This window comes from Jaculus jaculus, chromosome 6 (assembly GCF_020740685.1).
Source record: "Jaculus jaculus isolate mJacJac1 chromosome 6, mJacJac1.mat.Y.cur, whole genome shotgun sequence".
Lineage (NCBI taxonomy): Eukaryota > Metazoa > Chordata > Mammalia > Rodentia > Dipodidae > Jaculus > Jaculus jaculus.
Window position 1 is genome coordinate 146,848,188 of NC_059107.1, and position 13,509 is coordinate 146,861,696.

Consider the following 13,509-nt stretch of genomic DNA (forward strand, 5'->3'; position numbering starts at 1 on the left):
TGTATCATCTGCTGGTTGAGGCAAGCAAGAAGGTAGATCTCTAGGATGGTACTCCTGTTGTTGCAGACTGTCAGCTCTCCGAATAAAGCACAATTTAAAGATTAAAAAAAAGGAAGCTTGCCGGGTGCGGTGGCGCACACCTTTAACCCCAGCACTGGGGAGGCAGAGGTAGGAGGATTGCCATGAGTTCGAGGCCACCCTGAGACTACATTGTGAATTCCAGGTCAGCCTGAGCCAGAGTGAGACCCTACCTCAAAAAACCAAAAAAAAAAAAAAAAAAAAAAAAAAAAAGGAAGCTCAAGGTCTTTCTCAGCTACATATTACATGTATATAGTCTGTGGCTATATGAGACCCTGTTTCTAAAACAGGTGAAACAAATTAAAAAAGAAAAATGGAAAACAGAAAGTGAATGCCTATTTATGAGTTAAAAACACAAAATTCAGGGCTGGAGAGATGGCTTGGCAGTTAAGGCACTTTCCTAAAAGGCCAAAGGACCCAGGTTTGATTCCTCAGGACCCATGTAAGCCAGATACACAAGGTGGTGCATGTATTTGGATTTTGCAACAGCTAGAGGCACTGTCAGACCCAGTCTTTTATCTCTCTCTCCCTCTCTCTCCCTGCCTCTTTCTCTCTCTCTCACACACACACACTCTCAAATAAATAAATAAAAATTAAAGCAAAAAAAAAGTAAACACAAACTTCAAAAAAAAGTCCATGATATAAGATGGAAGTTCATGTGTTGTTTGAAGAATTACTTGATTTTGTTTAAATATCAGTCTAAATGAAGTTACAGTACACATACTGATTTGCAATGTTGGCTCTACCCTTACATGTTTGATCAATGACTTCTCAACAAGGATGCAGAACATCAGTAGAGAAAGAATAGTTTGTTCAGCAAGTGGTACAAAAGAAACTAGAACTCCAAATGCAAAAGAATGAATCTCGATCCTTCTTCACACCAAATAAACACTCACCCAAGCTGGATCATTGACCTCAACATAAGAACTTAAGCTGTGAAGTTCAGAGGCGAAAACAGTAGGAAATCTTCGTGACCTCAGTGCCCAGCACTTTCACAGAAATTACACCAAAGAGAAAAGCAAAAAAAAAAAAAAAAAAGAAAAAAGAAAAAGAAAAAATAGATGAACTTGATTTTATCAAAATCAAGTTTTTCTTTTCTTTTCTTTTTTTTTTTTTTGTTTTTTGTTTTTTGAGGTAGAGTCTCACTCTAGCCCAGGCTGACCTGGAACTCACTATGTAATTTCAGGGTGGCCTTGAACTCATACCCCAGTCTCCCGAGTGCTGGGATTAAAGGTATGTGCCACCACACCCAGCCAAAATAAAAATTTTTTATGTGCTTCAAATAAAATGAAAAATCCTATAGAAAGTATAATTTGCAAATTATATATCTGATAAGGGATTTATGTCTAGAATATATAAAGAACTCAGGCTGGAGAGATGGCTTAGAAGTTAAGGCAGTTGTCTACAAAGGCTAAGAACCTAGGTTTGATTCTCCAGAACCCACATAAGCCACATGCATATCGTGATGCATGCATCTGGAGTTCATTTACAAAGGCTAGAGGCTCTGGTGTGCCCTTTCTCTCTTTCTTTCTTTCCCTCTCAATAAACAAATAAATAACTTTTTTTATTTTTTGGTTTTTCAAGGTAGGGTTTCACTGTAGCCCAGGCTGACCTGGAATTCACTGTGGAGTCTCAGGGTAGCCTCGAACTCAAGGCAATCCTCCTACCTCTGCCTCCCAAATGCTGGGATTAAAGGCGTACGCCACCACGCCCGGCTCAATAAACAAATAATTTGGGGCTGGTGAAATGGCTCAGCAGTCAAAGGCACTTGCTTGCAAAGCCTGATGGTTCTGGTTCCGATTCTTAGTACTCACATAAAGCTAGATGCACAAAGTGACACATGTGCCTAGAGTTCATTTGCAGTGGCATCACACCCTGGCACACCATTCTCATTCTGTCTCTTTGTTCTTCTCTCTTTGCTTATAAATCACACACACACACACACACACACACACACACACACACACATTTGAGCCACCATGACTGGCTTAAATAAAATATTTTTTTAAAGTAGAACTCTTGTAATCCAAGAATAAAAAGACAAGTGGTCCCATTATAAAATGGGAGAAGGGAAGCCAGGCATGGTGGCGCACACCTTTAATCCCAGCTCTTGGGAGGCAGAGGTAGGAGGATTGTCATGAGTTCGAGACCAGCCTGAGACTACAGAGTGAATTCCAGGTCAGCCTGGGCTAGAGTGAGACCCTACCTCGAAAAACAAAACAAAACAAAACAAAATAGCCAGGCTAGGCGGTGCATGACTTTAATCCCAGGATTTGGGAGGTAGAGGTAGGAGGATTGCCATGAGTTTGAGGCCAGGCTGAGATTACCAAGTGAATTCCAGGTCAGCCTCTGCTAGAGTGAGATCCTACCTTGAAAAGCCACACACGCGCACACACACCAACCCAGGAGTAGTGGGACATATCTTTATTCCAGCATTTGGGAGGCTGAGATAAGAGGATGGTGAAGACTTCAAGGCCAGCTTGAGCTATAGCGTGAGCTCCAGGTCAGAGATGCCTCAGTGGTTAAAGGCACTTGCTTGTACAAAGCCTTTCAGCTCATGTTGGGTTCCCCAGTACCCAGATTCACAAAGTGACAAAGTAGAGTGTGAGTCTAGAGTTTGTTTGCAACAGCAAGAAGCCCTTGTGTGCCTATTCCTATTCTCTCTCTCAAATAATGAAAAATACTTTAAAATCAAACAAAAATACGGATAACGGGTTGGCAAGGACGTGGATAAGTTGGGGCCTTCATGTACTGCTTGCACACGTGGAAAGTGGTGTAGCTGCTTTGCAAACCAGTTGGGAAGTTTCCTGAAAATGTACCAAAGTTACCATGCAGCCCAATAATCCTACTCCCAGCTGTTTTCACAAAAGAACTGACAACAGCATTTGTACACACCCGTGGGCATGAAGCTGTATAGCAGTAATATTCACAAGAGGCAAGAGCAGAGAAGCCGAATAGGCAATGACGGACGACAAACCAGAATGTGGATACCACGCAGTGACTATGAACCGCCAGTGAACAGTGAGGCGCCTGGCATGTTACAGCACGGATGAGCCTCGAACACGACGCTGGGTGAAGGAATCCAGTCACGAAAAACCACAGATTGTAATTCCACAAAGTAGACCTTCTCTCTCCTCAATTACTCAACCCCTTATTTTCTTGAGAAGGGGTCTCTCCTTCAACCCAGAGCTGCTGTTTTCAATCCAATGAGCCTCAGGGATTCTCCAGTCTCCCCACACCCCCACATTGAGGTTACAGGCATGCAGAACCACACCCAGAACTTACCTGGGTTCTGGGGGATTCAAACTTGAACAGTCTTGGGCCCTCCCAGGTCCTCATGTTTAAGCATCAAGTAGTCAACCTCTGAGCCATCTTCCCAACCCAAACTGTTTTTGTTTTTTTTTGGGGGGTTGTTGTTAATTTTAAATATTGATAATATTTTATTTATTTATTTGAAAGACAGAAAGATGCAGAGAGAGAAAGAATGCCGGGGTCTCTAACCATTGCAAATGAATTCCAGACACATACACCACTTTGTGCATCTGGCTTAAATGGGTACTAAGAAATCGAACCTGGGTCCTTAGTCTTCACAAGCAAATACCTTAGCCACTAAACTATCTTTTCAGCCCACATTAAAAAAAATAATTTGGGGGGGGGGTGCGGAGAGATGGCTTAGCAGTTAAGGCACTTGTCGGCAAAGCCAAAGGACCTAGGTTTAATTCCCCAGGACCCATGTAAGCCAGATGCTTAAGGTGGCGCATGTGTATGGAGTTAGTGTGTAGTGGCTGGAGGCCCTGGCGCACCCATTTCCCCTCCCCTACTTTTTGTCTCTCTCTCTCTTTTCCTGTTTTGTTTTACTGTGGTTTTTCAAGGTAGGGTCTCACTCTAGCCCAGGAATTCACTGCGTAGCCTCAGGGTGGCCTCAAACTCATGGCGACCCACCTACCTCTGCCTCCCAAGTGCTGGGATTACAGGCATGCGCCACCATGCCCACCTTTCTCTCTCTCTCTCTCTCAAATAAATAAATAAATAAAAATAAAATATTTTTAAAAATTTTAAAAACATCTTATTGTGAGAAAAAAGAGAGAAAAATGGGCACACCAGGGTCTACTGCCACTGCAAAGAAACTCCAGACACTTGCACCACCCTGTGCATCTGGCTGATGTGGGTCCTGGGGAATCAAACCTAGGCTCAAGCTTTGCAAGCAAGTGCCTTCAGCTGCTGAACCTTCTCTCTAGCCCTGTTTTGTTTGGGAGATAGGGTCTCACTCTAGCCCAGGCTGATCTGGAATTCACTATGTATTCTCAAGCTCGTCTCAAACTCACAGCTATCCTCCTACCTCAGCCTCCCGAGTACTGGGATTAAAGGTGTGTGCCATCATGTCTAGCCTTTTTGTAGTTGTTTTATTTTTTATTTATTTATTTATTTTTTCGAGGTAGGGTCTCACTCTTATCTAGATCAGGCTGATCTGGAATTCACCCTATAGTCTCAGGGTGGCCTCGAACTCACAGTGATCCTCCTACTCTGCCACCTGCTGGGATTAAAGGCATGAGCCACCACACCCGGCTTTTTTTTTTTAATATTTGTTTATTTATTTATTTATTTTTGAGAGAGAGAAAGAGAGAGGAATAGGCAGAGAGAAAGAATGGGACCAGGTATGGTGGTGCTCACCTTTAATCCCAGTACTTGGGAGGCAGAAGTAGGAGAATTGCCATGAGTTCAAGGCCATCCTGAGGCTACAATTCCAGGTCAGCCTGGGGAAGAGCGAATTCCCAACCCAAAAAACAAACAAACAAGCAAAAGAGAGAGAATGGGCGTGCCAGGGCCTTCAGCCTCTGATGCATGTGCCATCTTGTGCATTTGGCTACGTAGGTCCTGGGGAGTCAAACCTGGGTCCTTTGGCACCCTCCCTTTTTTTTAAAGCATGGGTTCTAGAGAATAACTAGATTTGAACCATTACTTGCTATAAATTGTGTCATTTAAGGGGAAGTTGCTTAACTCCTCAGATTCTGTCTCCTTGTTTGTACAATGGGGACTAAGATTACAGTGCCCACTGTTGGTATTGTTACAAGGCTAACAGATATTATCCCCAAGTTTAGTTCTGAGTAAATCCAAGTATTGACTCTGAAATGCTGCAAAGACTCAAGAAGAATGGGCCAGTCTTGTATACACAGAGAAGACAGGGAGCAGGTAGGATGAAGCCCGTGTGCAGTCTTGTATACACAGAGATGACAGGGAGCAGGAGTAGGGTGAAGCCCGTGTGCAGTCTTGTATACACACAGAGGACAGGAAGCAGGTAGGGTGAAGCCCGTGTGCAGTCTTGTATACACAGAGAGGACAGGGAGCAGGAGTAGGATGAAGCCCGTGTGCAGTCTTGTATACACAGAGAGGACAGGGAGCAGGAGTAGGATGAAGCCCGTGTGCAGTCTTGTATACACAGAGAGGACAGGGAGCAGGTAGGATGAAGCCCGTGTGCAGTCTTGTATACACAGAGATGACAGGGAGCAGGAGTAGGGTGAAGCCCGTGTGCAGTCTTGTATACACAGAGAGGACAGGGAGCAGGAGTAGGATGAAGCCCGTGTGCAGTCTTGTATACACACAGAGGACAGGAAGCAGGTAGGATGAAGCCCGTGTGCAGTCTTGTATACACAGAGATGACAGGGAGCAGGAGTAGGGTGAAGCCCGTGTGCAGTCTTGTATACACAGAGAGGACAGGGAGCAGGAGTAGGGTGAAGCCCGTGTGCAGTCTTGTATACACAGAGAGGACAGGGAGCAGGAGTAGGATGAAGCCCGTGTGCAGTCTTGTATACACAGAGAGGACAGGGAGCAGGAGTAGGATGAAGCCCGTGTGCAGTCTTGTATACACAGAGAGGACAGGGAGCAGGAGTAGGATGAAGCCCGTGTGCAGTCTTGTATACACAGAGAGGACAGGGAGCAGGAGTAGGGTGAAGCCTGTGTGCAGTGTTGTATACACAGAGAGGACAGGGAGCAGGAGTAGGGTGAAGCCCGAGTGCAGGCCCTTAGGAAGATAGTTTAAGTTTCAGGAACAAGGCAGGTCGCCTCTCCTGGTTCTGGCTAGTGATGTTATCTGGGTCCCAGTGCTCTCTGTGGGAGTAGGGTGCTGGCTCTCATGTCTTCCTGGACCAGAGCAGAATCTGGAAACCCTGCTGTGTCTGGAGTGTGAAGATCCTGTGACCACTTATGTAAAGTTAGTTGGGGAAACAATAAGACCGGGTCATGCACCTCTGTCAGGATCTGAGAAGAGTCCCTGAATGCCAGGAGCTGGGTAGGAAATACTGAGTGAGCTGCCTGAAGTCTTGAGGCACATGGGAGCTAAATGTGTGACCTGGGTTCGAGTCCTTCCTCATATTCCTTGCTTTGGCCTTGGGCTAAAATTGTGAGGCGTTCAGTGAACCTGACATTAGCCTGTGCACCATCTTATTTTCCTTTCTGATAATTATGATCTTTGCTCCCATTACTTCTAGCCAAGGATCATCACCCCATTCGAACTCTGGCCGACAACCCAGCAGGCTCCACCAGCTCTCCCGCAGACTCCAGAGCCCAGCGGCGGAGGGCCGCGGCAGACGGTCGTCCTGTGGGCCACAACAGGTCCCCCCCCAGACGCACTGCTAAGGTAAGGCCCCCCCCTGCCCCCGTGGATGAGGAGAAATGGTTGAGCTGGGGAAATTTGACAGACTATAGAGCTCAAGTGTAAACAATTGGATTTTGCCTTTGAAATGGTGTGGGGGTGTGAGTAGGTGTAATTGGAGAATGCTGATTTGTGAGTATAACATTTTGCTGGAATAAACTTTCTGAGCTTTAGCAAAGTGCAGTGTGCGCAAAGGTCCCAGAGGTCCAGGGAAGAGGCCAAGGGTTTCCTAGGGTGTTAGGGCACTCCCTCCCACCTTTTGATAATAGCTCTTTGTATTCTGGCTTGTTATAGGAAGAATGACTTTGCAAAGCTGTGATTCCTACTTAGTTTATAATCTTAGATTTTTATCATGGGGAAAAAGTCAGTGATCAGAGGCCTGGGCTGGGCTGGTTTAATCCAGATTAGCCGCAGAATGAGGGTGAGGTTTGGAGGACAAACTGGTGTGGTGCTTCAGAGGAGGGCTGAGGGCCTGGAAATGTCATTGGAGTTTACCTTTCAATGTCTCTGACCTCCCACACCCAATGGATTCTTGGTTGGTTGGTTGGTTTTGTTTTTTTTTTTTTGAGGTAGGGGTCTCCCTCTAACCGAAGTTTATCTAAAACTAAATGTGTAACCCAGGCTGGCGTCAAACTCATGGTGATCTTCCTACCTCAGCTGGGATTAAAGATGTGAGCCACCATGCCTGTCTTTGCTTTTATTTTTATTTTTATTGTTAAACAGGGTCTCATGTAGCCCAAGATGACCTTGAGCTTCCTATGTACCTAAGGACGAAGTCCTCATCCTCTTGCTCCCCCCTCCTAAAACAATGGATTAGTAAGAGTTGCCGGGGCACAGGCAGGTATGGTGGTGAGCTGGAAATTGGGGTGAGGAACTTTAGAAGCCCCTGCCCCAAAGTTATTATGCCCTGACTTTTTTTTTTCAAGTAATAAGTATTTTATTCTATGTGAATCATATCAATGACAGTGACAGTAGCAAGGACTTTCACAGCATTGATTCTCTGCCAGGCACTATTGTAAAGACATTATGTAATCCACAATCTCGTAAGACAGAGTGTTAGTTGTTTTTCTCATTGCTAAAACACCTGCCAAAAGCAACTCAAGGACAAGGGGGTTTGTTTTGGCTTACCATTTAAGGAGAGATACAGTTCAGAAACGACTTGTCAGGGGAGCCATGAGGCAGCTGGTCACATCACATCCCAGTCAGGAAGCAGACAGCAACGAATGCCGCCGCTCGCCTTGCCTTCTCCTGTTCTTTCAGTGCAGGGCCCCAGCCCATGTGCCCTGACTTTTGTATTGGTCATGACCTGTACTGAACAGTCTTGTACTGATCGCGCCCTGTACAGTCTTTTGTGCTGCTTATGTCCAACACTGCAGCTTTTTGTTTCAAGGCCACGATCTGTACTGCTGCTCCTGTCCTGTACTGTAAATCATGTGTTTCTTTCTATCTCCATAGCACAGCTGCAGGCATCTGTCTGCTAACCAGTTTCCTGTGTCTGTAAAACGTGCCTATCTCATCTTCAAGGTCTCTGGCACTAGACTTGGGCTCTGGGCTCTGAGACGTTAACAATGTCCAAGATCAGGTATATAAGCTCTGAACCACCAACAATTAGGGTCCAGGCCTTGGAAGAGATTCCCCTGGACCCACGCTGGCATGAAAATAAACTGAAATGATTTTCCACACAGTCTCTGGTGCCAGTTCTGTGAGCCTTAGTTTCCTGTAACAGCTGCACATGCCTTTAATCCCAGCACTGGGAGGCAGAGGTAAGAGAATCACTTTGAGTCTGAGGCCACCCTGAAACTAAATAGTAAATTCCAGGTCAGCCTGGGCCAGAGTGAGACCCTACTTTAAAAACAAACAAACAGGACTGGAGAGATGGCTTAGCGGTTAAGTGCTTGCCTGTGAAGAATAAGGACCATGGTTTGAGGCTGGATTTCCCAGGACCCATGTTAGCCAGGTGCACAAGGGGGCACATGCATCTGGAGTTTGTTTGCAGTGGTGGGAGGCCCTCGTGCACCCGTTCTCTCTCTCTCTCTCTCTCTGTCACTCTCAAATAAATAAATAAAAATAAACTTATAGGGCTGGAGAGGTGGCTTAGCGGTTAAGCGCTTGCCTGTGAAGCCTAAGGACCCCGGTTCGAGGCTCGGTTCCCCAGGTCCCACGTTAGCCAGATGCACAAGGGGGCGCATGCGTCTGGAGTTCGTTTGCAGAGGCTGGAAGCCCTGGCGCGCCCATTCTCTCTCTCTGCCTCTATCTGTCTTTCTCTCTGTGTCTGTCGCTCTCAAATAAATAAATAAATAAAAATTTAAAAAAAATTAAAAAAAAACTTATAAAAAGAAGATTGTGTTATTACAATATCTATAATGTTAGCTGATCCTGAGCGGGACATAGGCTCTGATTTAGGGTTATAGCCAAAAGCATGATGGTAGCTCATGCTTGTGGCTCTAACCCTAGAAAAACAGACAAACAAAACATTACATGGAGAGAATGGGAAGATGATTCAGTGGTTAAAGACATTTACTTGCAACACCTGCCCACCTACCCACATAAACTGGATAGAAAGTGGCTCAAACATCTGGTATTTGTTTATAGTGGCAAGAGGCCGCACACAAATAATCAAAATTTAAAAAAAGAATTAAAATATTGCTGGCCATTCGTCCAAGTCTGGCAGTAGACAGTTTACTCACTTTATTTCCCCTCACCCTATCTCTTCTTTGTCTTCCAGACCTCAGAGAGGACAAAGTCAGACACTTTTTATTCTGGAAGCCTTAACACAGGGATAGGCTTGCTCTCATTCTCTCTCTGTGTTTTCTTTTTTGCCAATGAAGGAGAAAGAGCAGGTGGGAAATTAAAAACAAAACAAAACCAAAAACACGAGGAGCCTTCCATCGCCATTTCTCTCCTGAGCAAACCCTGTATCGTGACTCTGTAGGCTTCATCCTCTCCAACGTGCCCGGGGTGCTTCCCTGTGGAACACGCAGTGGAAGTGGGCTTACAAAGAGGTAGAAGTCACAAGTCCCCAAGGAGCTTTAGTCAAATGGAGAAGGCAGAACATAGGTTTAAAAGGAAAGTGCGTAGGATAACACGTGCTGTAAGCTGAACGAGGGGTCAGGTAGCGCAGGCTGATGAGCTCCATGAGGTTGGGGATGAGAATCTACTGCATCACTGTTGGTCTGAGGAGATTTAATTATCCAGCTCTGAGAACCTTGTCTTGCTTTGCCCTCTGCCCCCTCTTGGTTTAATCTTCAATGTTGTGGGTCTGACTAATTGATTATTGGTTTCATTTAACTCTATGATTATATGGCTTTCTAATATTTAAAAAAGATTTTTTCATTTGAGAAATAATGTTATATAATATTTGAGAGAGAAAGAGAAATGAGCACATCAGAACCTCTTGCCACTGCAAATGAATTCCAGATGCATCTGCCACTTGTGCCTTATGTGGATATGGAGGAATTGAACCTTGGGCCTGCAAGCTTTGCAAGCAAGTGCCTTTAACCTCTGAGCCATCTTCCCAGCCCTCTAATCTTTTTAGTTATTAAATCACAGTTAAGAGCTTGGACTCTAAACTCTACTGGCTCTTACCCTCTGGCTTATTGTTATTCACATGACCATGGGTAAATTATTTACCTGGTATGCCTCAGTTTCCTCATGTTTAAAATGAATCTAATACTAGTGGTTATATCATGAGTTTGTTGTGAGGTTTAAATTAGTTAATATTTATAAAAGCCATATAGTAAATACTGTATAAGTATTTGTTAAAACAGAACAATTTGCTTTTCCTGTTTTCTGATCAGGACTTAAAATCTTCAATGGTGGCTTAATTCCATATGTGACTTAATTCCAAATACAATTACTTCCAAGTACAGTTAACCTAAACAGGGGTTACTAGTAACCATTTGAGTTTTTACCACATGTTGTTCATTACAGTTTTAAACATCATAAAAGAATTAGAGAGCTGGGCATGGTGATGCATGCCTTTAATCCCAGCACTCGGGAAGGCAGAGGTAGGAGGATCACTGTGAGTTCAAGGCCAGTCTGGGACTACAGAGAGAGATCCATGTCAGCTAGAGCGAGACCCTACCTCAAAAAATGAATAAATAAGGTGAAAAACCAACAAACCAACCAACCGACCAACCAAACAACAACAACAAAAAAAGAACTGGAGAAGGCCAGCTTTGACCCAGCTCTGGTTCTGCCCAGAGGCCTAATGGTCAGGATGGTAGATTCTCGACAAGTTGCTCCAAGCCCCAGATCAAAGTCGAAGGCCGGCAATTGCTGGTATCCTCACTAGCTCTTATCCCTGAATTCTACTAAGACATCATTTCCTAGCTCTCCTTCCTACTCAAGACTTGCTCTTTTCTTTGCCAGTTTCACTTAATTATGTTATGGAAATGAAGAGCATCTCCTGTAAAACCTGCTAGTTACATGTATGCTTACAAGTGTCTGGTGGCGTTCTGTAACTTTGCTTAATGTCACTATCAGAATAATTCCTGGGTATGGTGGGTCTTTTGGACAAATGGCCTCTGGCTTACCATGACAGATACCAGTTCCCTAGCTGTTCTAAATGAACAGTGTTTTTTTCTTCTATTTTATTCAAACAGGATCTCACATGTGACCAGGCTGGCCTTGTATTTGGTGCAGTTCTCCTGCCGTAGCCTCTCAGGTGGATACCGTCATGCCTGGCTCTGTATATCAGCTATTTTCACATAGGTGCCAATTAATATGAAAATTAATATTCACTAACTGACCATGAAAGACATCAAGCATTTCTTTTGATAAAAATAGTGAATTTCTCCTGTAGGGCATAGTTTATAAACTTAGCTGTTCATGTTCATGGGTTTTTTTGTTTGCTTTTTTGGTATGTGTTCGTTTTGTTTTGAATTTTTTTTCTTTTTTGAGATCTGATCTTACTATGTAGCCTAAGCTGGCCTTGAACTCACAAGCCTCTAGTTTCTGCCTACTGAGTAAGTCTTGAGACTTACAGGCATGTATTACCATGCCCAGCTTAAATTATTGTTTAATTACCTTCAAGTAGAATTCCCTCAGGTTACTTCTTTCTTTGATTTTATCATTTCGTTTAACAACTGTGATTTGAGTAAGTTAGAAAGGAGAAACTTATTTTCATATTTATGCTTAGCCTTCTCAATGTTTCCTCCTCTCTGAGATGAGTAAGGTAATTTGCATTAATTCAAGTTGGGAAGCGCCCATAAGGAAGCTAACTTGTGCATAAAATTGATTCCCCAGTTGTTACATAACATGTTGTGTTTTTCAAATGTGCCATACTGTGAAGAATGGGATTAAAGTGCAAAGGTAAAGACTATCTTTTCAGAACATGTGGCATTTGCTTCTTTTACTTGGTGGCAAGGGAGTCCACAGTTGGAATTTCCAGGCAATGACTCAATACAACCTATCAATTGCTGGGTCTACCCACTGCCATTGCTCAATTACTTTCTGCTACATTTCCCACCAAGAACCTTCTAGAGAAATGACACTTGTTTTATTCAATGTAGATCTTTAATTGTGTACTGTTGAACTACGCTAAAATTCATTTAAAATAAAATAACCAGGCTGGGGGTGGTGTCACACGCCTTTAATCTCAGCACTCTGGGAGGTAGGAGGATCGCTGTGAGTTCAAGGCCAACCTGAGATGTAGTGAATTCCAGGTCAGCCTAGGCTAGAACAGGACCTACCTTGAAAATCCTAAATAAGTAAATAAAGTTATAAAAAAAAAATAACCTACCAAAAAAATCAATTACTTGAGGTTGGATTATACTCTGGAATCTAAAGAGTGTATTTTCTACATTTCATCTGCATTTTTTAAATTTTTAAAAAACATTTATTTATTTGAGAGAGACAGAAAGGCAGACAGAGAATGAGAATGGGTGTGCCTCCAGTCACCACAAATGAACTCCAGACGCATGCACCTCCTTGTGTATGTATCTAGTTTAATGTGGGTACTAGAGAATTAAACCTCTGTCTCTCGGCTCCGCTAGCAAGAGCCCTAACTACCAAGCCATCTCTCCAGCCCTCACATATCAAGCTTTTTTTTTTGTTTTTTTCAAGGTAGGGTCTCACTAGCTCAGGCTGACCTGGACTTCACTATGTAGTCCCAGGGTGGCCTCAAACTCAAGGTGATCCTCCTAGCTCTGCCTCCCAAGTACCGGGATTAAAAGCATGTGCCACAAACTCTCGGCCCACATGCCAATCTTTTTTATTTTTTTGGGAGGTAGGGTTTCACTCTAGCCCAGGCTGACCTGGAATTCACTATGTAGTCTCAGGGTGGCGTTGAACTTACAGGAGATCCTCCTACCTCTGCCTCCCGAGTGCTGGGGTTAAAGGCGTGTGCCACCACTCCCGGCTCCACATGCCAAATTTTGATACTGACTTTTTGGAGCTGTTTTTAGGATTTCTTCATTAAATTTGAGAAACATTTTTTCTTATTCTTTTGAATTTTATTTTACTAGCATTTAAAAAAAAACATATATTTTGAAGCCAATTGTGGTGGCGCATGCCTTTAATCCCAGCACTGGGAGGCAGAGGTAAGAGGATTGCATGAGCTCAGGCCACCTTGAGACTCCATTTCAGGTCAGCTTGGGCTAGAGTGAGACCCTACCTCAAAAAAACCAAAAAACAAACAAACAAACAAACAAAAACCCCAAAAACATGTATTTTTATTTATTTATTTGCAAGCAGAGAGAAATAGAAGAGACAGAATGAGCTCACCAGGGCCTCTAGCCACTGCAAATGAATCCCAGATGCATGCATTACTTATATCTGAC

The 13,509-nt window shown here is 43.8% G+C and overlaps 1 protein-coding gene across 1 annotated transcript in view; it reads left to right on the forward strand.

Moving 5' to 3' along the window:
* Window positions 1-6,578: 6,578 nt before the first annotated feature.
* The window catches only part of Txnrd1 (thioredoxin reductase 1), a 106,654-nt gene continuing 99,723 nt past the window's right edge, over window positions 6,579-13,509 (forward strand). Inside the window, exon 1 of the mRNA XM_045151560.1 lies at window positions 6,579-6,712. The gene's annotated coding sequence lies outside the window, so the exon portion shown is untranslated. The remainder of the gene's footprint in view (window positions 6,713-13,509) is intronic.